The sequence below is a fragment of the Trachypithecus francoisi genome, unplaced genomic scaffold (genome assembly GCF_009764315.1).
Source record: "Trachypithecus francoisi isolate TF-2019V2 unplaced genomic scaffold, Tfra_2.0 Lachesis_group11, whole genome shotgun sequence".
NCBI classification, from domain to species: domain Eukaryota; kingdom Metazoa; phylum Chordata; class Mammalia; order Primates; family Cercopithecidae; genus Trachypithecus; species Trachypithecus francoisi.
In genome coordinates this window covers 121,726,702-121,752,094 of record NW_022681456.1, presented here as the reverse complement: position 1 = coordinate 121,752,094, position 25,393 = coordinate 121,726,702, and the positions used below count along the sequence as shown (strand labels likewise).

Below are 25,393 nucleotides of genomic sequence, written 5' to 3'. Positions count from 1 at the left end.
TTTCCCCTAAAGGAAATAAAATTTTAAAGAGTTAACATGAGAATTCAGAGAATCACCATTTGCAAAATTAATTTTTTAATGTTAAAGTGTTTATCAAAATAAAAGACTTTAAATGTGCCCCTTATACATTTTTAAGTTGACATCTAAAATTTGACATCACAAATGTAAATAGTTACAAAGCATGTAATTACTGGCAGATTTGTAAAAATTGATTTTAAATTAAACATCAGGCCGGGCGCGGTGGCTCAAGCCTGTAATCCCAGCACTTTGGGAGGCCGAGACGGGTGGATCACGAGGTCAGGAGATCGAGACCATCCTGGCTAACACGGTGAAACCCCGTCTCTACTAAAAAATACAAAAAAATTAGCCGGGCGAGGTGGCGGGCGCCTGTAGTCCCAGCTACTCGGGAGGCTGAGGCAGGAGAATGGCGTGAACCCGGGAGGCGGAGCTTGCAGTGAGCTGAGATCTGGCCACAGCACTCCAGCCTGGGCGGCAGAGCGAGACTCCGTCTCAAAAAAAAAAAAAATAATAAAATAAATTAAACATCATTCTTATAAATATATTCAGTAGAATACATGTGAAAGACAGAGGCCAGAGGCTATCACCTAATTTAAAAATACATGAAAAAGTACTTATTTACTTGATTGTTTGTTTTTGTAGGTTGGGCAGTGGCTTGCCATGTTGTCCAGGCTGGTCTTGAACTCCGGGGCTCAAGCAATCCTCCCACCTCAAGACTCCCAAAGTTCTGGGACTACAGTCACAAGACACCACAGCAGCTAAAAAGGTCTTTATTTTCATCAAAGTGTTATTTTTAGCATTAAAATTTTGTCATTTTTTTCCTCCTTGATCTAGTATTTACATTCCATTTTTCTCACAGATTTTATCATGATCTATTTTATGCTTGGTTGATGCCGCCTTTTCCCCTAGAGCCTAAGGAGGGTGTAGCCCTGCCAACAACTTGTTTTCAGCCCAGTGAAACCCATTTCAGACTTCTGACCTGCAGAACTAGAAACTAAACTGAAACTGCATCCATAACATTTTTTTTTTCCAGGAGAAATAACTTTATTTGGACTGAGAGCTGGAGAATGAGAATAGGACCTGAGACAGCATATTGGGCTAAGGAGGAGAGGTGAGGTTCCCAAACAGCAGTCAAAGCTCATCGACCAAATGGATTCTACTTCCCAGCAACCTTGAGTTAGTGCAGCCAACAAAAGGCCTGCTGGGGAATGTATTTGCCACTGAATTCCCCAAGTATGCCAACATTACAAAAAAGATAGAGGTTTTTCATCATAATTAAATTTCCACAAACCTCCCCAATCACAAATATTAGAAGCAGAAGTAAAAAACCACGTTTTACAGATCTCAAACTTGTCTTCAATATTTAGTTCATCACCTTCAAAAAATAGTTCCCTTGCTAAACTCATTAGCTATATGATCTATCCAAGCAGCAAGAAGATGGCCAGGCCATGGCAATCCTCTTCCCATTTTCCCTAGCCGCTCAGGGCTGAACAGCAGGGTGAGGCTCAGGTGGGGGTAGGGGTGGAGAGCACAAGGGCTACTTTCCCCAGTACAACATGGCATCTGAAGCTTGATGGGAGAGCAGAACTGGTGACACTTGAGAGAAGGGTCCAGGGCCTGTATTCAGTCAGAATCACTGATGGAAGAAGAGGAGGAAGAGGAGGAACGTTTGCCATCCTTGTGGTGCTTATGCATCTTTTTATGGGCTTTCTTCATTTTTTTCTGCATCTTGTCCACTATCACTGCTGGTCCAACCATGCCAGGAGCCAAGGGATTCACAGGAGGCATTCCAGGGGCAGGCGGTGGGTATGGAGAAGGTAGGGACCCGAGGGTTGGCATCCTGGATACCCTGGCTGTGGCACAGGATGAGGGGCCTACCTGGGGGGAAAGCTGGATTGCCCTGGGGAGGTCCTGGGGGAGGAGGACAGGAGCCTGGGGGAAAGGGTGGGTTGATAGGTGGCGAGATTGGAACCTCCAAGGTACCTGATGTTGGGGGGATGTGGATTTGGCCCTGGCTGCCCGGCATTGAAATTCCATGTTTAGGTGTGTCCTCCAGCCTGGAGAACTACCAGGACTTCCATATAAGAAATGTCTGTTTTCTGGCCGGGTGCAGGGGCTCATGCCTGTAATCCCAGCACTTTGGGAGGCTGAGGCGGGTGGATCACGAGGTCAGGAGTTCGAGACCAGCCTGGCCAAGATAGTGAAACCCTGTCTCTTTCCACCACCTCCTGGGCTTGATGAGTTCTCCCCATAAAATATGTTTTTTAAAAAAGAAATCATGGCCAGGCATGGTGATTCACACCTGTAATCCCAGCACTTTGTGAGGCTGAGGTGGGCGGATGACTTGAGGTCAGGAGTTCGAGACCATCCTGACCAACATGGTGAAACCCCATCTCTACTAAAAATATGAAAATTAGCCGGTTGTGGCCGGGTGTGGTGGCTCACGCCTGTAATCCCAGCACTTTGGGAAGCTGAGGTGGGCAGATCACGAGGTCAGGAGATCGAGACCATCCCGGCTAACACTGTGAAACCCCATCTCTACTAAAAATACAAAAAAGTAGCTGTGCGTGGTGGCTGGCGCCTGTAGTCCCAACTACTCGGGTGGCTGAGGCAGGAGAATGGCGTGAACTCGGGAGTCGGAGGTTGCAGTGGGCCGAGATTGCACCACTGCACTCCAGCCTGGGCCACAGAGCAAGATTCCATCTCAAAAAAAAAAAAAAAAAAAAGGAAAATTAGCCGGCCATGGTGGCACATGCCTGTTAATCCCAGCTACTTCGGAGGCTGAGGCAGGAGAATTGCTTGAACCTGGGAGGCGGAGGTTGCAGTGAGCCGACATCGTACCATTGCACTCCAGCCTGGGCAACAAGAGTGAAACTCTGTCTGAAAAAAAAAAGAAAAGAAAAGAAATCATTTGTCATCCTAAAGGTCGAAGTGTCTTGACAGTACATTCCAGACTCAGTAATCATTACAATTATTAGTGGTATATAATTAGATGAAAACAATAATGATGCAAATTTTGATAAATTATTATTAAACAAAAAAAGGAAATGAAGCTCAGTTAAATGGATGCCATGTAGAAGTCTTTTTTTTTCTTTTTCTTTTTTTTCTGAGACAAAGTCTCACTCTGTTGCCCAGGCTAGAGTGCAGTGGTACAATCTCGGCCCACTGCAACCTCTACCTGCTGGGTTCAACCAGTTCTCCTGCCTCAGCCTCCCAAGTAGCTGGGATTACAGGCATGCACCACCACGCCCAGCTAATTTTTGTATTTATAGTAGACAACGGAGTTTCACCATGTTAACCAGGCTGGTCCCAAACTCCTGACCTCGTGATCCACCCGCCTCGGCCTCCCAGAGTGCTGGGATTACAGGCGTGAGCCCAGCCGGAGGTAAGCCTTTCTTTCGCAAAGCTTGAGGAGGCAACTGTGAAAGAGGAGGTGAAAAGGAAGAAACAACCTGACTGCTTCACTCTCTTCACACCCATGGGCAGTTTTGGGAAAGTGCCTTTGGAAGTTGAGTTGATGAATTGTTTTCCTTAAAATTATCCATGCCAGGCCAGGCGCGGTGGCTCATCCCTGTAACCCAGCACTTGGGGAGACCGAGGCAGGCAGATCTTTGAGGTCAGGGATTTGAGGCCAGCCTGGCCAACATGGGGAAACCCATCTCTACTAAAAATACAAAAATTACCCGGGCATGGTGGTGAGCACCTGTAATCCCAGCTACTTGGGAAACTGAGACGGGAGAATCCCTTGAACTTGGGAGGTGGAGTGTGCAGTGAGCCGAGATCTTGCCACTGCACTCCAGCCGAGACGGCAGAGTGAGACTCTATCTCAAAGAAAAAAAAAAAATCCATGACATCGTGGTAGGCTGAATAATCATCCCCAAGTTGTCCACATCCTAATCCCATTAATGTTACTTTATGTGGCAGAAGAAACGTTGCATACATGATTAAATTAAGGATCTTGAGATGGGTGGGAGATTATCCTGCATTGTCTGCATGGGCTCAGTGCAATCACGGAGTCCTTATAAGAGGGAGGCGGGAGATCAGAGGGACACAATGTGCTGTGCTGATGGAGGCAGAGAAATTTATAGATGCTCTGCTGTGGCCTTCAAATAGGAAAGAGGAGGCCATGAGCCAAGGAAAGCAAGGAATGCAGCTCTGAAAACTAGAAAAGACAGGAACAGAATTCTTCCCTAAGCTTCCAGAGGCAGCATGGGCGTGCCACACCCTGGCTGCTGCCCTGTGAAACCTATTTCAGACTTCCTACCTCCAGAACCATAAGGTCATAAATGTGTGCTGTTTAAAGCTACTCGGATTGTTGTAATGTGTTACAGCAAAAATAAGAATTTAATACTCCCATTTCTCTTTAGGGAAGTCTTTTTGTACTTATGTTAATATAGACAATAACACATCTGTTAATATAGACAATATGGAGCCCACTGTTCTGTTTGTAAAGTGACCATTTTTCAAGTTAAAAAAAAAAAAAAAAAGTCTAGGTACCTTATCGTTTTTTGTTTTTTTTTTCTTGAGACAGTCTTGCTCTGTCGCCCAGGCTGGAGAGTAGTAGCTCCATCACCGCTCATTGCAGCCTCATCCTGTCCATACTCAGGTGATTCTCCCACCATATCCTCCCAAGTAGCTGGGACTATAGGCATGAACCACCATGTCTGGTTACTTTCTTTTTTTTTTTTTCTTTTGAGACAGAGTTTTGCTCTTGTCACCCAGGCTGGAGTGCAAAGGCGGGATCTCGGCTTACTGCAACCTCCACCTCCTGGGTTCAAGCGATTCTCCTGCCTCAGCCTCCTGAGCAGCTGGGATGACAGGCAATTTTTGTATTTTTTTTGTAGAGACAGTGTTTCACCATGTTAGGATGGTCTCGAACTTCTGGGCTCAAGCAATCCACCCATCTCAGCCTCCCAAAACGCTGGCCTTACAGGCGCAAGCTGCTGCACCCTGCTACCTTATCCTTGCTTTCAAATCGCCCCCACCTCCCACACATCCCCGAAGGCTAATGAGGAGAGAGACATTTGATCAGCACATCTGATTTTCTGCAAGATTACAACCTGTTCAGTTTCTGTAGCCCTCGGGTCTCCTGGATATTATAAAACATTCTGTACTGTGGAGCACCACAAGGTGATCCACCCCAGTAATGCTAATACTTTGGGAAACTGAGGTGGAAGAAACGCTTGAGGCCAGGAGTTTGAGGCTACAGTGAGCCATGATCACACCCTCCACTCCAGCCTGGAAGACAGGGAGAGTCCTTGTCTCTTAAAAAATATATATATATGGCCAGCCGCAGTGGCTCACGCCTGTAATCCCAAGACTTTTGGAGGCCGAGCAGAGAGGACCACCTGAGGTCAGGAGTTTGAGACCAGCCTGGCCAACATGGCGAAACCCTGTCTCTACTAAAAATACAAAAAAATTAGCTGGGTGTGGTGGTGTGCACATCCCAGCTACTCGAGAGGCTGAAGCAGGAGAATCTTTTGAACCGGGGAGGTGGAGGTTGCAGTGAACTGAGATCACACCATTGTACTCCAGCCTGGGCAACAAGAGTAAAACTCCATCTCAAAAATAAATAAATAAATAAAATAATAATTTTAAAATAATTAAAATTTTTAGAAAGGAATTCTGCACTTTGGGTCTTATTTTCCTCATTTTTCAGTTGACGAGACCTGATTACATGTTTTTTTTTTTTTTTTGAGACGGAGTCTCGTTCTATTGGCAGGCTGGAGTGCAGTGCCGCGATCTCGGCTCACTGCAACCTCCGCCTCCCGGATTCAAGCAATTCTCCTGTCTCAGCCTCCCTAGTAGCTGGTACTACAGGTGCAGGCCACCACACCCGGCTAAGTTTTGTATTTTTATTAGAGACAGGGTTTCACCATGTTGGCCAGGATGGTCTCAATCGCTTGACCCCGTGATCTGCCCACCTCAGCCTCCCAAAGTGCTGGGATTACAGGGGTGAGCCACCACGCCCGGCCCTGATTACATGATTTCTAAAGACATTTCCAATTCTAAGAAATTATAATTGTATTTTCTGCCAATGATGGGCATTTCTTGAACTTTATCAAGAATGCAGAAAACAGTCTTCACTCCATCTGCTGAGAACTAAAAAAGGTACAGGGTCCTGTCTCCCTAGGACCACTAACATGAGAGGCTCTCGCTGAGGAGGGACTTTAGTCACAGGGTATGTATTTAGGATGGTGACTTCCTCACTTGGAAATTCTCTGTGTACATTTAGAATTATCTGGAAAGCAGACCACAAGATGTACAGAATGAATGGCTGAACACAGAAACCAGAAAAACGGAGAAAAGTAATCTCAGTTCCAGAGAAGGATTCCTAGGCTGTTTCCCCTTACTAGAACAATCCTTCCACATCCCATCCCTCACCTGTCTCATTCCTGCTGATTCTTCAGCTTGCAACTCAAGTGTCACTTATGGGAATTCTTACTTCAGCCAAAGATAGGTTAGGTTCCCACAACCTGACTGTGCTTTGTCACATTCATCCCCCTTATGAAGGGCAAGCAGTGTTGCTCTCCCTCACTAAGCTGCGAGCCTGGGAACGGCAGGGAGTGTGGTTGTCACACTCATCCTGTTCCCAGTGCAGTGCCTGCCACTTAGTGGGTGCCCAATAGATTCGCATTTAATGAAGGCCCCTCTCCTGGCCTTCAGATTTCAGTGCTTATGGAATAATTATTTCTGTCCCCTGCCACTCAGCCCTGTACTCTGCTTTGTGATGGAAAAGAGGAAACCGGAAATAAGAAAATGTGCCCCACAGATTTTGCCAAAACCATAATCTGTTAGATACATTGCTGAGAGGGAAAACACTAGAATACTTCAGTCATTCCATTCAACACAAAATACTTAAATATACATACTTTGGGAAAGTACATCACATATCACCACAGAGCAAATGGTGTCGGATTGCTATTACATAAGGAATATCTCATACTCAGTTTCTGGATTTCTGCAACAACTGGTAAAGGGAAAAATACCACATTTCTTAAATTTATATATGTGTAGGCTGGGTGCAGTGGCTCACGCCTGTAATCCCAGCACTTTGGGAGGCCAAGAGGGGAGGATCACTTGAGGTCAGGAGTTTCAGACCAGGCTGGCCAACATGATGAAACCCTGTCTCTACTAAAAATACAAAAAAATTAGCCAGGTGTGGTGGCGGACGCCTGTAATCCCACCTACTTGGGAGGCTGAGGCAGGAGAATCACTTGAACCTGAGAGGCGGAGGTTGCAGTGAGCTGAGATCTTGCCACTGCACTCCAGCCTGGGTGACAGAGCAAGACTCTGTCTCCAAAAAAATAAAAAGATTAAAAAAAAAATTTATACATGTATAATTGAACAAGCACAGAATATCTCTGAAAAGATATACCAGAAGCTGAGAATTAGCCAAGCCACACCCACACACTTTACTGTCTACATTAGCTTGACTTTGCTATTCCACTGTCTTTTTTTTTTTTTTTTTTTTTTTTGAGACGGAGTCTTGCTCTGCCACCCAGGCTGGAGTGCAGTGGCCGGATCTCAGCTCACTGCAAGCTCCGCCTCCCGGGTTTACGCCATTCTCCTGCCTCAGCCTCCCGAGTAGCTGGGACTACAGGCGCCCGCCTCGTCGCCCAGCTAGTTTTTTGTATTTTTAAGTAGAGACAGGGTTTCACCGTATTAGCCAGGATGGTCTCGATCTCCTGACCTCGTGATCCGCCCATCTCGGCCTCCCAAAGTGCTGGGATTACAGGCTTGAGCCACCGCGCCCGGCCACCACTGTCTTTACCAACAATACTTTAGTATTTCAGAAAGCTCTTGCCCCAAATATAAAAACTGTAGCGGGAATGGTTAATGGGTACAAAAAAATAGAATGAATAAAATGTAGTATTTGATAGCACAACATGGTGACTCTAAACAATAGTAATTTAGTGTGCATTTAAAAATAACTAAAAGTACAATAGTATTATTATTATTTTTTCTTGAAACAGAGTCTCACTCTGCCACCCAGGCTGGAGTGCAGTGGCTCAGTCTCGACTCACTGCAACCTCCGCCTCCCAGGTTCAAGCAATTCTTCTGCCCTAGCGTCCCGAGTAGCTGGAATTACAGGCGCCTGCCACCACACCCAGGTAATTTCTGTGTTTTCAGTAGAGATGGGGTTTCGCCATGTTGGCCAAGCTGGTCTCAAACTCCTGACCTTAAATAATCCACCCACCTCAGCCTCCCAAAGTCCTGGGATTACAGGCGTGAGCCACTGTGCCTGGCCTAATTGTATTGTTTGTAACACAAAGGATAAATGCTTGAGGTCATGGATATCCCATTTACCCTGATGTGATTATTACACATTGCATGCCTGTATCAAAATATCTCATGTATCCCATATACCTACTCTGCACTCACAAAATAAAATTTTTTTAAAAACTTTTTATTTCTGCCGGGCGCGGTGGCTCAAGCCTGTAATCCCAGCACTTTGGGAGGCCGAGACGGGCGGATCACGAGGTCAGGAGATCGAGACCATCCTGGCTAACATGGTGAAACCCCGTCTCTACTAAAAAATACAAAAAAAAAAAAACTAGCCGGGCGAGGTGGCGGGCGCTTGTAGTCCCAGCTACTCGGGAGGCTGAGGCAGGAGAATGGCCTAAACCTCCGAGGCGGAGCTTGCAGTGAGCTGAGATCCAGCCACTGCACTCCAGCCTGGGCGACAGAGCGAGACTCCGTCTCAAAAAAAAAAAAAAAAAAACTTTTTATTTCTATAGGTTTTTGGGGAACAGGTGGTATTTGGTTACACGAATAAGTTCTTTAGTGGTGATTTGTGAGATTTTGGTGGACCCATCACCCGAGCAGTATGCACCGAACCCAATTTGTGGTTTGTTATTCCTCTCTCCCTTCCCACCCTTTCCCCTCAATCCCCAAAGTCAATTGTATCATTCTTATGCTTTTTTTTTTTTTTTTTTTTTTTTTTGAGACCGAGTTTTGCTCTTGTTGCCCAGGACTGAGTGCAATGGCATGATCTCGGCTCAGCACAACCTCCGCCTCCCGGGTTCAAGCGATTCTCCTGCCTCAGCTTCCCTAGTAGCTGGGATTACAGGCGTGTGCCACCACACCCGGCTAATTTTGTATTTTTAATAGAGACGGGGTTTCTCTATATTGGTCAAGCTGGTCTGCAACTCCCGATCTCAGGTAATCCATCCACCTCGGTCTCCCAAAGTCCTGAGATTACAGGCATGAGCCACTGCGCCCAGCCCTTTTTTTTTTTTTTAATTTAAAACACTTTTTAAAATAAAACTTTTAAATAATGTTATTGTTCATTTCAGGAATACCCAGACAACGTATTTTAAACTGCTTAGCTTTCCGGTACACAGTTATCAAATGATTATTCATGCTAAAAAAAAAACCTTTTTAAACCCTCACCTTGCTAAATCATGATCCGTACCCAAACTTAATCTGAACCCTTCACTGAAAGACCCACCTTAATCCAACCGAGAACCTCATAAATACCCTCCCTTTGCCCTCACCTCCCAGATGCAGCTAAAGTTCCGCAAGGCAGTGTGCTTCCTTGCTATGACATGAATAAACTCAGCTTTGCCTATCTGTGAGATTTCGGGTGGTATTTCAAGGCGCTGACATTTGGCAAAACTAATAGTATAGGTTACCTCGGAGGAGGGAACTGAGAGAAGAAATGTGAAAGGTGTCTTTTTGGACCTTTGAATTTGTACATGGGCATGTATTGTCTATTCGAAAATAAATGCTAAAACAACAAAAAGTTTAAACGCAGGACACCATTGTGTAATCTCCTCTCTGACCGGAAGGTGTCGCCTCCACCTTTCCTGGGGCTGAGGAAGGGAAAAGCTGTAGAGAAGAAAGGCCCTAGGGAAACAGCGGGGGCCTAGATTGAGACTGGAAATTTTAACTCCTGGCAAGAAGGGTCCAGAATCTCTCTTCACAATAATAGCTAATATTTATTGAATACATATTAAATGCCAATGAAGATTTTTAAGACAGGCCGGGCACAGTGGCTCGGGAGGCTGGGGCCAGTGGACCCCTCAAGTCCAGGAGTCAGATAAAAGTCTGGGCAACATGGTGAAACCCTGTCCCTATTTTTTAAAAACAAAAAATGAAAGATTTTTAAAACAGCATTCTTCTTTTCTTTTTTTGAGATGGAGTCTCGCTTTTTCACCCAGGCTGTAGTGCAGTGGTGTGATCTTGGCTCACTGCACCCCCACCTCCCAGGTGCAAGCAAATCTCTGGCCTCCCAAGTAGCTGAGATTACAAGCGTGTGCCACCATGCTAGGCTAGTTTTTATATTTTTAGTAGGTGTTTCACCATGTTGGCCAGGCTGGTCTCGAACTCCTGACCGCAAAGTGATCCGCCTGCCTCAGCCTCCCAAAGTGCTGGGATTACAGAGGTGAGCCACCGCGCCCAGGTTTAAAACAGCATTCCTAAGGTAAAATTGGTATACAATCAACAGCATATATTTAGTGTACAATTTGATGAATATTAACGTATGCAACCATGAAACTATCACCATAATCAAGATAATGGAACATATCACCCCCAAAGCTTTCTAGTGCTAATTTGCAATCCCTCCCTTCCTCCCTGTCAGTTTTAAGTACTTTACATAGATAATTTTATCTTTACTACCACTCTTTGAGGTATTATCTCTCCCATTTTACCAAGGAGGAAACTGAGGTATGGTTAGATTAAATAAATTGCCCAAAGTCATTCAGCTAGCAAGATGTAGAGCTGTTATTTGAACACAGGCTGATTGACACCAGATATATACTACATCAGCAATTTTCAAACTGGAGTACATGTGTCTCTGGGGTGTACAAAACCTTTCCAACAGGGATAGGGCTGAAATTTCCAGATTTTTGACTTCCACATGCAGTCTCCATCTTGACACTTCACCAAGAATATTCTCTATGTGTCAAAGCATCTTCTTTCCCCTCTCCCTGCTCACTTTACAGAAGGTTACTGCAACTCTCATTCATTCCATGGTATGTTGTTCTAGGGTAAACACACGCACACACATACACACAAACACACACACACACACACAACCTCTTGACCACCAAAGATAATTGGAAATATTGTCACTTTGTGTAGATAAAGCACGTTAATGAAAAATCTTTTTGGAAGTCAAGATTTATAATTCTTTTAACCAAATTAAAGGAGCATCTAATCAAGTTGAGTGCTGATAAATCAGTTTTTGATGAAAGATTATCATAAGGTTTTGGTATGTAACTTGAAAGAGTTCACAAAATTCACTGGCATTGCTAAAACTAAATGCCTTCTATTCCTATTTATATGAGTGGAATTTCTCAAATAAGATACCTAAAGAAATTAAAAATTGGAATACAATTAATCTTGATTCTTGTCTCATTCTAGAAATAAGCAAATTATAGGCCAGGCATGGTGGCTCACACCTGTAATCCCAGCACTTTGGTGGGTGGATCACTTGAGATCAGGAGTTCGAGACCAGCCTGCCCAACATGGTGAAACCCCATCTCTACTAAAAATACAAAAATTAGCCAGGTGTGGTGACAGGCGCCTGTAGTCCCAGCTACTAGGGAGGCTGAGGCAGGAGAATCACTTGAACCCAGGAGGTGGAGGTTGCAGTGAGCTGAGATTGTGCCACTGCACTCCAGCCTGGGGGACGGAGTGAGACTCTGTGTCAAAAAAAGCAAAAAAGAAATAAGCAATCGTCATCTGTGAATGCATTCACTAATATATTATTGGATAATTGGAAAAAATCCCAACAACATTCATGTAATTAGCAAATGTGTTTCTAATTTTTACTTTTTGTTATGTCTAATATTTACCAAAATATGTAATATTTTTTGGCTGGGCTCAGTGGCTCACAACTGCAATCCCAGCACTTTGGAAGGCAAGGCGGGAGGATCACTTGAGGTCAGGAGTTCAAGACCAGCCTGGCCAGCGTAGTGAAACGCCCTCTCTACTAAAAGTACAAAAAACTAACTGGGTGTGGTGGTGTGTACCTGTAATCGCAACTACTAGAGAGGCTGAGGCAGGAGAATTGCTTGAACCCGGGAGGCGGAGGTTGCAGTGAGCAGAGATCACACCACTGCACTCCAGCCTGGGCAACAGAGCAAGACTCCATCTCAAAACAAAAGAAGTGATATTTTTTAACTTCTTATTTTAAAAATGCATGCTGTTTTGATCCAATATGTCTAATTGTGATGTTACCTCAATCTGCAAGAAGCCTTGAATATATTTGAGCCTTATACAATAAAAATGCTTTGATATCTGAAGTTAAATACGTATTTTTATGGCAGAACCTTTGATAAGATGGCCAATAAAACTTTTAAGCATAAAAACATATTAAATAAAATTCTCTGATAAAAGTGGATGAAGGCTAGGCACAGTGGTTCACACCAGTAATTCCAGCACTTTGGGAGGCTGACATGGGATGATTGCTTGAGCCCAGGAGTTTGAGACTAGCCTGGGCAACATGGCGGAAGCTCGTCTCTACAAAAGTACAAGAATTAGCCTGATGTGGTGGCAAACACCTGTAGTCTCAGGTACTCAGGAGGCTGAGGCAGGAGGATTGCTTGAGCCTGGGATGTGGAGACTGCAGTGAGCCATGATTGCACCACTGTACTCCAGCATGGGTGACAGAGACCCTGTCTCAAAAAAAAAAAAAAAAAAAAAAAAAAAAAAAAATTAGATGTTGACTGAAAATATGCAAAATAATGTATGCTTTTAAAAAATATTTTAAAAAATAATTTTAGGAGGTAGGTAATAACAAATGTTTGAGTCCATATGTTTCCTCATGTCTGCGTCACAGAAAACACAATTGTTATTTTTGATCGCTCAAACCAAAATCTCTTCAGGGATATGTTATTGTAGTGAGAAATCAGAAACTGGAGAGACTAAGTGGAGTTCAGAGGGGACTATTTTAGGTGTACAGCGGCTCAGCAGACATGCATCTTGAAAGTCTGAGCAGCAAAGAAAACGAATGTCTTTTATGCGCTTTGAGGCGGGAATTATATGATGCAGGAAGCTGGCTTACAAAAGCGAGAACAAAGCAGTTAATCATCAGGTGACATTCTTAGGACCCAGCTTACATCTTGGGAAAACATGTCTTGCAACTCATGTTTATCTGTCTTGTGACTTTGCAGCTGCACAGCAAGAAAAACAGGAGCTTACAGAACTTACAAAATATGTTCGGGAGAGATATGGTTAATGCTTCACAGACCTTACAGAGGAGCAGTTAATATTCTTTCTTGACTCTTATTTCGGGGGGGCTACTTCACACCTATTCTAGCCTAACTTTGAACTGTAAATTTAATTTCTTTTAATTTTTCCACTTTATTATGAACTGAAATGTGTTCCCCAAAATGTATATGGGTTTTTTTGTTTTGTTTTGTTTTGTTTGAGACAGGGTCTCGCTCTGTTGCCCAGGCTTGAGTGCTGCAGTGGCGTGATCTCGGCTCGACCTCCTGGGCTTAAGTGATCCTCCCACTTCGGCCCCCAAGTTTCTGAGACTGCAAGTATGCACCACCACACCCAGTTAAATTTTATTTATTTATTTATTTATTTATTTATTTATTTATTTATTGTAGAGATGAGTCTCCCTGTGTTGCCCAGGCTGATCTCTAGCTCCTGGGCGCAAGCAATCCTCCTGCCTTGGCCTCCCAAAGTGCTAGGATTACAGGTGTGAGCCACCACACCTGCCCTCCAAATGTATATGTTGAAGCCATAACCACCAATGTGACTGTATTTGGAAAGAGAGCCTTTAAAGAGGTAATTAAGGTGAAATGCGGCCATAAGGGTGGCTAATCCAATGTGACTGATGTCTTTAGAAGAGGAAGAAGAGAGTAACGAATGCATCATCACAGGGGATAGGCCGCTATGGGCAAAAGTCCAGAGGGGCCACAACTGGTAGCTGTCAGCTGTTAACACTCCCAGGAACTGTAGGAATAAATGCTTCTGTCTTGGAAGGGGGTGGTTCTGGGTGCTGTGCCACAAAGTCCACTATGCTGTCATTATTCATGGACCACACAATTGTGTACCAAGATAATTTAAAAGAACCTAAGAAAAAAACAGGACAATAAGCAAATTTAGCAAAGTTGCTGGATTCAAGATCCACATACAAAATAAAGAGGAAATTAGATGCTATTACTGAAATTGTTTACATAGCATCAAAAGAACCAACGGCCTGGGAATGAATTTAATATAAGATGTGCAACACCCACTACACTAAAAGTTACAAAACACTGCTGAGAGAAATTGAAGATGGACTTAATACTTAAGGGATAGAGCATGTTCATAAATTGGAAACTTAATATTATGAAGATGTCAGTCATCTTCAACTCTACAGCTTCAAAGCAATCCTCCCAAATCCCCAGCAGGTTTTTTGAAGAAATTAACAAACTGATTTAAATTTATATGGACATTCAAAATGCCAAGAATAGCTAGGGCTATCTTGAAGAAGAATCACAAAACCTAGAGGATGACACTACCCCAGACCAAGAACTATAATAAAACTCTAGTGTGTGTGTATGCGTGTGTGTGAGATATTGTTGCAAGGATAGGCAAAGTAAACAATGATACAAAACAGAATCCAGAAATAAACTCTCCCATGTATGGCTACCTTATTTATGATAAAAGCAACATGCTATAATGTAGTGGGAAAAGAATGGTCTTTCAATAGATGATCTGAGCCATATTAAATACCCATGTAGGAAAACAAAGTCTCTTGACCTAGCTCATACCATGTGCAAAAAGCAATATCAGATAAAATTAAAACAAAACAGCTTTTAGCTGGGTGCAGTGTAATGTCAACACTTTCGGAGGCCGAGGCAGGCAGATTGCTTGAGCTCAGGAGTTCGAGACCAGTCTGGGCAACAATCTGTCAAACTCTATCAAAACAATAGAAAAAATTAGCGAGGTGTGGTGGCATGTGCCTCCTGTGGTCCCAGCAATTCAGGAGGCTGAGGTGGGAGGATTGCTTGAGGCCAGGGGGCAGAAGTTGCAATGAGCTGAGATTGCACCACTGTACTCCAACCTGGGTGACAGTGAGAGGGTGAGACCCTGTTTTCTAAAAAAAAAAAAAAAAGCTTGTATTTGAAAACATAAGGAAAGCATTTTCTGACCCTGCGGTAAAGATTTCTTTCTCTTTATTTTGATTTTGATTTTGTAGAGACAGCTGCTTTCAAACTCCTGGCCTCAAGTGATCCTCCCACCTCAGCCTCCCAAGGTGCTAGGATTACAGACGTGAGCCACCACACCCAGGCAAGATTCTTAAATAGAATAATAAAATCATTCACTTGAACTATATTAAAATTAAGAACTTTTGTTCATCAAAAGACATTACTGAAAGAGTGAGAAGGCAACCCATAGACTGAAGAAGATATTTGCAGTACTGAAGTTTATCCTGAACTTTCTGCAAATCTGAAAATCTTACAAAGTCCTCTAATCTATATATATAAAGAATTTCACAACCCAGCAATCCCATTACTGGATGTATACCCAGAGGAATATAAATTATTCTACCATAAAGACCCATGCATGAATATGTTCATACAGCACTGTTCACAATAGCAAAGACATAGAATCTACCTAAATGTCCATCAATGACAGATTGGATAAAGAACATGTGGTACATATAAACCATGGAATACTATGCAGCCAGAAAAAGGAATGAGACCATATCTTTCACGGGAACATGGATGAAGCTGGAGGCCATTATACTCAGCAAACCAACGCAGAAACAGAAAACCAATCCCACCAGCCTGGCCAACACAGTGAAACCCCGTCTCTACTAAAAATACAAAAATTAGCCAGGCATGGTGGTGCACAGGCATGGTGGCGCACAGGCATAGTGGCGCATGCCTGTAGTCCCAGCTACTCGGGAGGCTGAGACAGGAGAACCACTTGAACCCAAGAAGTGGAGGTTGTGGTGAGCCAAGATCACGCCACTGCACTCCAGCTTGGGCAACAGAGTGAGACTTCGTCTCAAACAGAAAAAAAAAAAAAAGAAAACCAAATCCCACACACTCACTTCTAAGTGGGAGTTAAATGGTAAGAACTTATGAACACAAAGAAGGGGACAACAGACACTGGGGTCTACTTGATGGGGGAGGGTGGGAGGAGGGAGAGGAGCAGAAAAGATAACTATCGGGTATTGGGCTTAGTACCTGGGTGATGAAATAATCTGTACAACAAACCCCTGTGACACGTTTCCCTATGTAACAAACCTTCGCACGTACTCCCAAACCTAAAATAAGTAAAAAAAAGAGAATAGTTAAAAAAAGAAAAAAACAGCCGGGCGCGGTGGCTCAAGCCTGTAATCCCAGCACTTTGGGAGGCCGAGACGGGCGGATCACGAGGTCAGGAGATCGAGACCATCCTGGCTAACACGGTGAAACCCCGTCTCTACTAAAAATACAAAAAACTAGCCGGGCGAGGTGGCGGGCGCCTGTAGTCCCAGCTACTCCGGAGGCTGAGACAGGAGAATGGCGTAAACCCGTGAGGCGGACCTTGCAGTGAGCTGAGATCCGGCCACTGCACTCCAGCCTGGGTGGCAGAGCAAGACTCCGTCTCAAAAAAAAAAAAAAAAAAAAAAAAAGAAAAAAACAAACAAAAAGAATTTCAAAAGAAAGTCAATCCAGAATCATAAACAAAAGCCTTGAACAAACCATTTTTCATCAGAGGATATTCAACCGCAATGAGATACCCCTTCACACCCACTAAGATGGCTAGAATTAAAAAACAGGGCCAGGCGCGGTGGGTCATGCCTGTAATTCCAGCACTTTGGGAGGCCGAGGCAGGGAGGTAACTTGAGGCCAGGAGTTCAAGACCAGCCTGATTAACATGGCAAAACTCAGTCTCTACTAAAAATACAAAAATTAGCTAGGCACGGTGGTGCACACCTGTAGTCCCAGCTACTTGGGAGGCTGAGACAGGAGAAGCGCTTGAACCTGGGAGGCAGAGGCTGCAGTGAGCCGAGATCATGCCACTGCACTCCAGCCTGGGCGACAGAACGAGACTCTGTCTCAAAACTTAAAAATAAAAAACAGGCCAGGTGTGGTAGCTCACACCTATAATCCCAGCACTTTGGGAGGCCGAAGTGGGCAGATCACCTGAGGTCAGGAGTTCAAGACCAACCTGGCCAACATTGTGAAACCCTGTCTCTACTAAAAAATACAAAAAATTAGTTGGACGCGGTGGGGCGTGCCTGTAATCCCATCTACTCAGGAGGCTGAGGCAGAGAGAATCGCTTGAACCCGGGAGACGGAGGTTTCAGTGAGCCGAGATTGCACCACTGCACTCCAGCGTGGGAGACAGAGCAAGACTCCATCTCAAAAAATAATCATCATAATAAAATTAAAAAAAAAAAACACGTAGTAACAAGTGTCAAATTGGATGTGGAGGAGTCAGCTTATACACTGTGGGTGGAAATGTAAAATGGTATAGTTACTTCGGAAAACAGTCTAGCAATTTTTCAAATGATTAAACACAGAGTCACCATATAACTCAACAGTTCTACTCCTACATACACACCCAAGAGAAATGAGAACATACATACACTTAAAAACTTCTACGTGACTAGGTGCTAGGCTTAGTACTTGGATGATGAAGTAATCTGTACATCAAACCCCCGTGACACAGGTTTCCCTACATAACAAACCTGCACGTGTGCCCGAACCTAAAATAAAAGTTAAAAAACAATTCTGGTCGGGCGTGGTGGCTCACTTTGGGAGGCCGAGGCAGGCAGATCACCTGAGGTCCGGAGTTTGAGACCAGCCTGGCCAACATTGCCAAATGCCCTCTCTACTAAAAGTGCAAAAATTAGCCAGGTGTGGTGGTACACGCCTATAGTCCCAGCTACTCGGGAGGCTGAGGCAGGAGAATTGCTTGAATCCATTGCACTCCAGCCTGGATAACAAAGTGAGACTCCGTCTCAAAAAAAAAAAAAAAATATATATATATATATAGCAAAACGGTGGAAACAATCCAAGCGTCTGTCAACAGACTAATGAATAAACAAAATGTGGCATATCCATACAATTGAATATTATCTGACCATAAAAAAAATGAAATAGGGCCGGGCACAGTGGCTCACACCTGTAATCCCAGCACTTTGGGAGGCCCAGGTGGGCAGATCACCTGAGGTCGAGTGTTCGAGACAGCCTGACCAACCTGGGGAAACTCTGTCTCTACTAAAAATACAAAATTAGCCGGGCATAGTGGCGCGTGCCTATAATCCCAGCTACTAGGGAGGCTGAGGCAGAAGAATCGCTTGAACCTGGGAGGCGGAGGTTGCAGTGAGCTGAGATCGCACCATTGCACTCCAACCTGGGCAACAAGGGCAAAACTCTGTCTCAAAAAAAAAAAAAAGAAAGAAATGAAATATTGATACTAGAAGTTCAGTGAACCTTGAAAACCTTATAAATGAAAACTAGCCAGTCACAAAAATACACTTTTTGTTGTTTTTTAAGACAAGGTCTCACTCTGTCACCCAGGCTGGAGTGCAGTGACATGATCGTGGCTCACCACAGCCTTGACCTCCTGGGCTCAGGTGATCCTCTCACCTCAGCCTCTTGAATAGCTGGGACTACAGGTACCCACCACCATGCCTGGCTAATTTTTGCACTTTTTGTAGAGGCAGGGTTTCATCGTGTTACCCATGCTGGTCTCGAATTCCTGGGCTCAAGCGATCCGCCCACCTCTGCCGCCCAAAATGCTTGGATTATAGGTATGAGCTACCACACCCCACCAAAAGTCCACATATTATATGATTACATTCATTTGAAAGTTCAGAATAAGAAAATTCATAGATAGAAAGTAAGTTATTTGTTCCTTAGGGGCTGGGCACAGGGAGTGGGGAGATAAAGGATGATAGTGAAAAGGTATGGAATTTCTTTTTGAGGCAATGAAAATGTTCTAAAATTGTGGCAATGGTTGCACACATCTGTGAATTTATTAAAAACCATTGAATTGGCCAGGCGCAGTGGCTCACGCCTGCAATCCCAGAACTTTGGGAGGCCAAGGTGGGAGGATCACTTGAGGTCAGGGTTTGAGGCCAGCCTGGGAAAAATGGTGAGATCCTGCCTCTACTAAAAATACAAAACAATTAGCCAGCCATTGTGATGCATGCCTGTAATCCCAGCTACTTAGTAGTTTGAGGCAGGAGAATTGCTTGAACCCGGGAGGTGGAGGTTGCAGTGAGCTGAGATTGTGCCACTGCACTCCAGCCTGGGTAACAGAGCAAGACCCTCTCTCAAAAAAAAAAAAGCCATTGAATTGTACACTTTATTTTATTTTCACAGTCACATACCACCACACCCGGCTGATTTTTTGTATTCTTAGTAAAGGCGGGGTTTCACCCTGTTGGCCAGGCTGGTCTCAAACTTCTGACCTCATGTGATATGCCCTCCTCGGCCTCCCAAAGTGCTGGGATTACAGGCGTGAGCCACTGCGCCCAGCCCAGAGTTGTACACTTTAAATGGGAGAATTGCGTGGCATGTAAATTGTATCTTAATAGAACTGCTTCTTTAAAAAGAGGATATCCAAATGAGCAAAAAAAAAAAGTATTCAACTTTATTTTATTTTTTTTTTTTTTTTTTTGAGACGGAGTCTCGCTCTGTCGCCCAGGCTGGAGTGCAGTGGCGGGATCTCAGCTCACTGCAAGCTCTGCCTCCTGGGTTTACGCCATTCTCCTGCCTCAGCCTCCCTAGTAGCTGGGACTACAGGCGCCAGCCACCTCGCCCGGCTAGTTTTTTGTAATTTTTAGTAGAGACAGGGTTTCACCGTGTTAGCTAGGATGGTCTCGATCTCCTGACCTCGTGATCTGCCCGTCTCGGCCTCCCAAAGTGCTGGGATTACAGGCTTGAGCCACCGCACCCGGCCTCAACTTTATTTTACTAGGAAAATACAATTAAAAACCAGTCTTCTGTTAACCAGTGCACGCTTAACATAATGGCTAAAATAAACAACTCAAGATCTACCAAAATGTTGCCAAGGGTGTAGAATAACTGGAATTATCTTGTACCTTCTTATTGAGAGTGTAAATTGGTCAAACACTTTGGGAAATGATTTTGTAGTATCCACGAAAGCAAAAATCATATATACCGTATGATCTAGCAATTACACTCCTAGATATGTCCCCAACATAAAGGTGTATAATATGTTCACAAAAAGGCATGTATTAGAATACTTGTAGCAGTGCTATTTATAGTGGTGGAAACCAAAAGGTATCTGAGACAGGTCTCAATCAATTTAGAAAGTTTTATTAAAGTTAAGGACATGTCTGTGACACAGCCTCAGGAGTTCCTGACAACACGTGCCCAAGGTGGTTGGGGCACAGCTTGGAATTATACATTTCAGGAAGGCATGAGACATCAATCAATATATGTAAGTTGTACATTAGTTCAGTCTGGAAAGGCAGGACAACTCCAAGTGGAGAAGAGGCTTGCGGGTCATAGGTAGATAAGACACAAACGTTGCATGTTTTTTGAGTTTCTGATTAGCCTTTCACTGAATGCACAATTGACAAGAATAGTCACTGACGCCTTAGTCTGGTTCAGTGAAACATCAGAACAAAGGAAGCCATCAGAAATGCATTCGTCTCATGTGAGCAGAGGGGTGACTTTGAGTTCTGCCTATCCTTTTTCTACAATGAATTTCCTGGTGGGCAAATTGTGAGGGAGGTATATAACTTCCTTCGTTTCTTTCTTTCTTTCTTTCTTTCTTTTTTTTTTAATCTTTGTAGGTATCTTATTTAGGAATAGAATGAGAGGCAGATTTGCCCCACACAATGCCCATCTTGACTTTTCCCTTTGACCTAGTGATTTTGGGGAGATTTATTTTGCTTTAGAGTAGCAACACTCAAACTTACCCGTCAGTCATATAATGGATAAATAAATTGAGGCATATTCTTAAAATGAAATACTATGTAGCAATAGAATGAGTAATCTATAATTGCAACAATATTGATTAATATCACAAACATATTGTCGCATGAAGTAAACCAGAAATAAAAGTAAAAATTTGTACCTATACCTGTTTTTATAGGCAAAAAGTACAGGCAAATCTAATCTATGCTCTTAGAAATCAGTATAATGGTTTCTCCTGGAGACTGGTGACCAAAACTGGGGAGTGGGCTTCAAGAATGCTGGAGACTGGGCATGGTGGCTCACGCCTATAATCCTAACACTTTGGGAGGCTCAGACAGGTGGATGGCTAGAGCCCAGAAGTTCAAGACCAGCCTGGGCAATGTGACAAAACCCCCATGTCTACAAAATATACCAAAATCAGCCAGGCTTGGTGGAACCAGCCTGTGGTCCCAACCACTCAGGAAAGTGATACAGGAGGATCGCTTGACCCTGGGAGGTTGAGGCTGCAGTGAGCTGTGACTGTGATGCCGCCCTCTAGCCTGAGTGACAGAGTGAGAACCTGTATCCAAAAAAAAAATAATTAAATAAACAAAAAAAGAAGAATGCTGGAAATGTTCTGGACACTGGTTACACGGGTGTTTTCGATTTGTGAAAATTCATTGAAGTACACTTATATATATTTTCTGTTTATTATACTTCAATAAAAAGGTAAAAAAAAAAAAAAAAGGAAACCATTAATTTTTCTCACTGATCATCCAAGCTGTACAAGGGTACGCATCCGGGATGAATCTGTGAGGTCCTCAAGCAGCTGCGCTCCACTGGTCCCTCTGCCCTCTCACCTTCAGTGTATGGCTTTTTGGTGTGGGGGTTTGTTTGTTTGGTGTGTTTGTTTGTTTGTGACAGGGTTTGGCTTTGTCGCCCAGGCTGGAGTGCAATAGCAGCCTCCCGGGCTCACAGCGATTCTCCTACCACGGCCTCCAGAGTAGCTGGGACCACAAACACACCACCATGACCAGCTAATTTTTTATTTTTTGTAGAGACGGGGTTTTGCTATGTTGCCCAGGAGAGTCTTGAACTCCAGATCTCAAATGATCTTTCCATCTCCGCCTCCCAAAGTGTTGGGATTACAGGTGTGAGCCACCATGCCCGGCTTTCAGCGTATGGTTTTTACCAGTGTGGTTGCAAAATGATTACTCTTCCTCCAGGTATCTTGTCCTTGCTCCAGTAAGGAGGTGGAAGGACCAAAAGCTTTCCCTTTATGAGGCTTTGTCATTTTATTAAATAAGGAAATACTGGCTGGACGCCGTGGCTAGCGCCTGTAGTCCCAGCACTTTAGGAGGCTAAGGCGAGTGGATCACTTTAGGTTAGGAGTTTGAGACCAGCCTGGCCAACATGGTGAAACACCGTCCCTACTCAAAATACAAAAATTAGCTGGGCGTGGTGGTGGGCACCTGTAGTCCCAGCTACTTGGGAGGCTGAGGCAGGAGAATCGCTTGAACCTGGGAGGTGAAGGTTGCAGTGAGCCGAGATCATGCCATTATACTCCAGCCTGGGCAACAAGAGTGAAACTCTATCTAAAAAAAAAAAAGAGAGAGAGAGAGAGAGAGAAGAAGAAGAAGGAAATACTTTCCAGGGACTTCCGGTTACTTTTTGTAGGCTGGAATTCTGCCCAATGGCCAAACCTAACTGCAAGCGATTCTGAGAAGGTGACGATTTTAGCTGGGCACGTTGCTGCTCCAAATAAAATTGTACTTTTTGTCAGTGATAAAGAGAACAGATAATGGGGTGTGGTCGGGGGGAGTTGGAAGTACCCAGCACAGGGTCCAAGCTTCCAGAGATCTTACATTCTGATGGGGGAGATGGGAGGGTCAACGGAAAACGGTAACCCAGCTTGGTAAATCCTCCGCCGGAATCACAGGTGCTGTAGGAGCACAGAGCTCTTGAGGAAGCCTTGCCAGAGTAGGAAACACACCTTGGAGGCCATTCCTTGAAGGACTAGTGGAAGTCCTCCAAGCAGAAGAGAGAAAGGCTTTTCAAGCCTGATAGAAAGCATCTTTCAAAGTTATCGGAGATTTTAGTGGAAATTGGGAACCCAATGTTTGGTGTTCCTGAAGTGTGAGGGTCAAAGGCTGAATATGGAGCTGGCAGGGAGGGGGCAGGAAGAAAATAGTCATGAAAGTCTGGTATGCCATGAAGAGGAATAGAGCTTTACCCCCAAGAGCTCCTGAAGGGTTTTAAACAAATGAATGACATAATCAGATTAGGATTTTATTTTTTAAAAAGAATGAGATGGGGTCTTGCTATGTTGTCCAGGCTGGTCTTGAACTCCCGGGCTCAAGTGATCTTCCTTCCTCAGCCTCCCAAAATGCTGGGACTACAGGTGGGAGCCACTGCACCTGGCCCAGATTTTAAATAGCTAGTAGTACATCACCTGACACAATTATAAGGGTTAGTTGAATGGAGGCAGCCGTGTGCACGGAGAATATGTGAAGTATAATAATAGACATGGGGTGGAGGAATGTTCTGACATAGAAGGAGCAGCAACAGGGTTTTTGCAACAGTCTGGATGGGATATGATAAATATTTCAATCAGGGCTACAGGAAGAAGGATAGAAAGTTCTCTGTGCTCCAAATGTGACATAGTTTGCTTGTTAAGGTAGGATTCTTAGAAAGAAAAAAAAAACGTAGGCTTCTTTTCTGATACTGGTTCCTTTCCACTTCGTACCAAATCCTTGATGAAGAGGGGAATTCAAGGGGGAGGTAGGAGAAGGGAAACCCTTCAAGAAGCCATTGTTATGGGAAGAAGTATTGGTGGGATCTGGGTTCTGAAGTCCCTTCTCTTCCTTTGCTGTTGAAATGTTGGCCCTCCCTTTCCTTCTCTCCTCTTCTCATTTCCTATTCCCTAGCTAGTCCTCTACACCCTTGGCTTCTCAGTACCTATTTGCTGCTAACTGCCCATCTTTATCTTCAGATTTCTTTCTTTAGTGGTTGACATGACCCTTTATATCCCACTGTCTCAACATCTTCATCATCAGGCCTTACACATTCTCAAACTTAATACAGTAAACAGAACACACTATTTTCTGTCTTTCTATATCTCTCTACCTGCATGGATGGCACCATCCACCCAGTTAAAAGGGATCAGAATATGCCAGTCCAAACTGTGCCACTTTGGCGTAAGTATGATTTTGAGCTGGAAGGCAATTAAGAAACACTTAAAAGCAGAGTATAAAATTCCCCTTATGAAGGAAAGTGTCTCTCTTCCCCTCTCCCATATCAAGAGAAGGAGAATAACTCATATCACAAGAGACAGAAAGTCAGCACCAACTTGAATCTGCATAAACAAATCTTACTAAAATAGCCATTGTCTTCCATTAGTGCCTCCCATGTATTTACCTTCCCATAATTTACTGCCCCTACATGCCCAAATCCCACTTCCTTTGTCTTGTTATGTATCCACAACTTGTCCTTTGTTAAAATAGCATATAAGCCCCCGTTCCTAATTGCTTCTCTTGTTTTCACTTCTTCCCTGTGAAGTTCTCACATGCTTGTGAAATAACCTTTCCGTTCATCTGCCTTTTCTCGGTTTCATTTGCAGGCCCCACATACTAAACCTACCAGGTAGAGGAAAAGGTTTTTCTCCTGTATGTAGTCCACCGTCTAGAATTCTGGCAGTCTTCCCAGCCTCTTCCCTTACTCTCCTGTCTTGCATTCACTTAGTCTCTGACACCGGTGAGCCACCTGAGCCCTGTGCTGCTGTAAAACAGGTGAGTTAAGAAATTTACCCATCGTTTTGTTTTCCAAAACCCTCCAACCTTTTGTATTCCAACAAAACAGCTAACTGCAAAGAACCACCCTGCTCACACATATTCCATAAAAAACCTCATCTCCATCCTTCCTTATGGCTCCCATAAGATTTATGTATGACTCTTTTGTTTCACTGCCTCTATGAAACCTCAGGTCCCCTTCCTTTTCTCTGAGATGTTATTAATTAATGAACATGTTCTTGATTGCAATGGCCCGAATAAAACCACCTCTGTAATTGTCTGGTACATTTTGTCTTTGATGTCAGTAAGTCTTCCTGATTCTATCTCCTAAGCTAAGTAGTTGTTGAACGTCCCCTCCTTTCCCTCCCACTGCCCGTTCACCAACTTTTACCTGGATAACTGTAGCAGTCTCCTAAATGGTTTCAAGGACTTGGCTTTCTTCTTCTCCACCCCATTCTTCACACTACTGCTAGAACGATCTTTCTCAAAAGCAAGTCATTATCCAATCTCTGTTTCCCAGTCTAACTTTGAAGACACACTACCCCCCCACCCCCACCCCGCCCCACACATACACACACACAATCCATGAGTACACTGAATTACTTGGGTGAAATACTATGCTTTCTCTCACCTCTTTTTTTTTTTTTTTTTTTTTTTTTTTTTAGACAGAGTCTTGCTCTGTTGTCCAGGCTCCTGGACTGCAGTGGTGTAATCTCCGCTCACTGCAACCTCCACCTCCCAGATTCAAGTGATTCTCAT

The 25,393-nt window shown here is 43.9% G+C and overlaps 1 pseudogene; it reads right to left on the bottom strand.

The window, feature by feature from the left end:
• Positions 1-1,055: 1,055 nt before the first annotated feature.
• On the bottom strand, positions 1,056-2,054 carry LOC117090913 (annotated as a pseudogene).
• Positions 2,055-25,393: the final 23,339 nt, after the last annotated feature.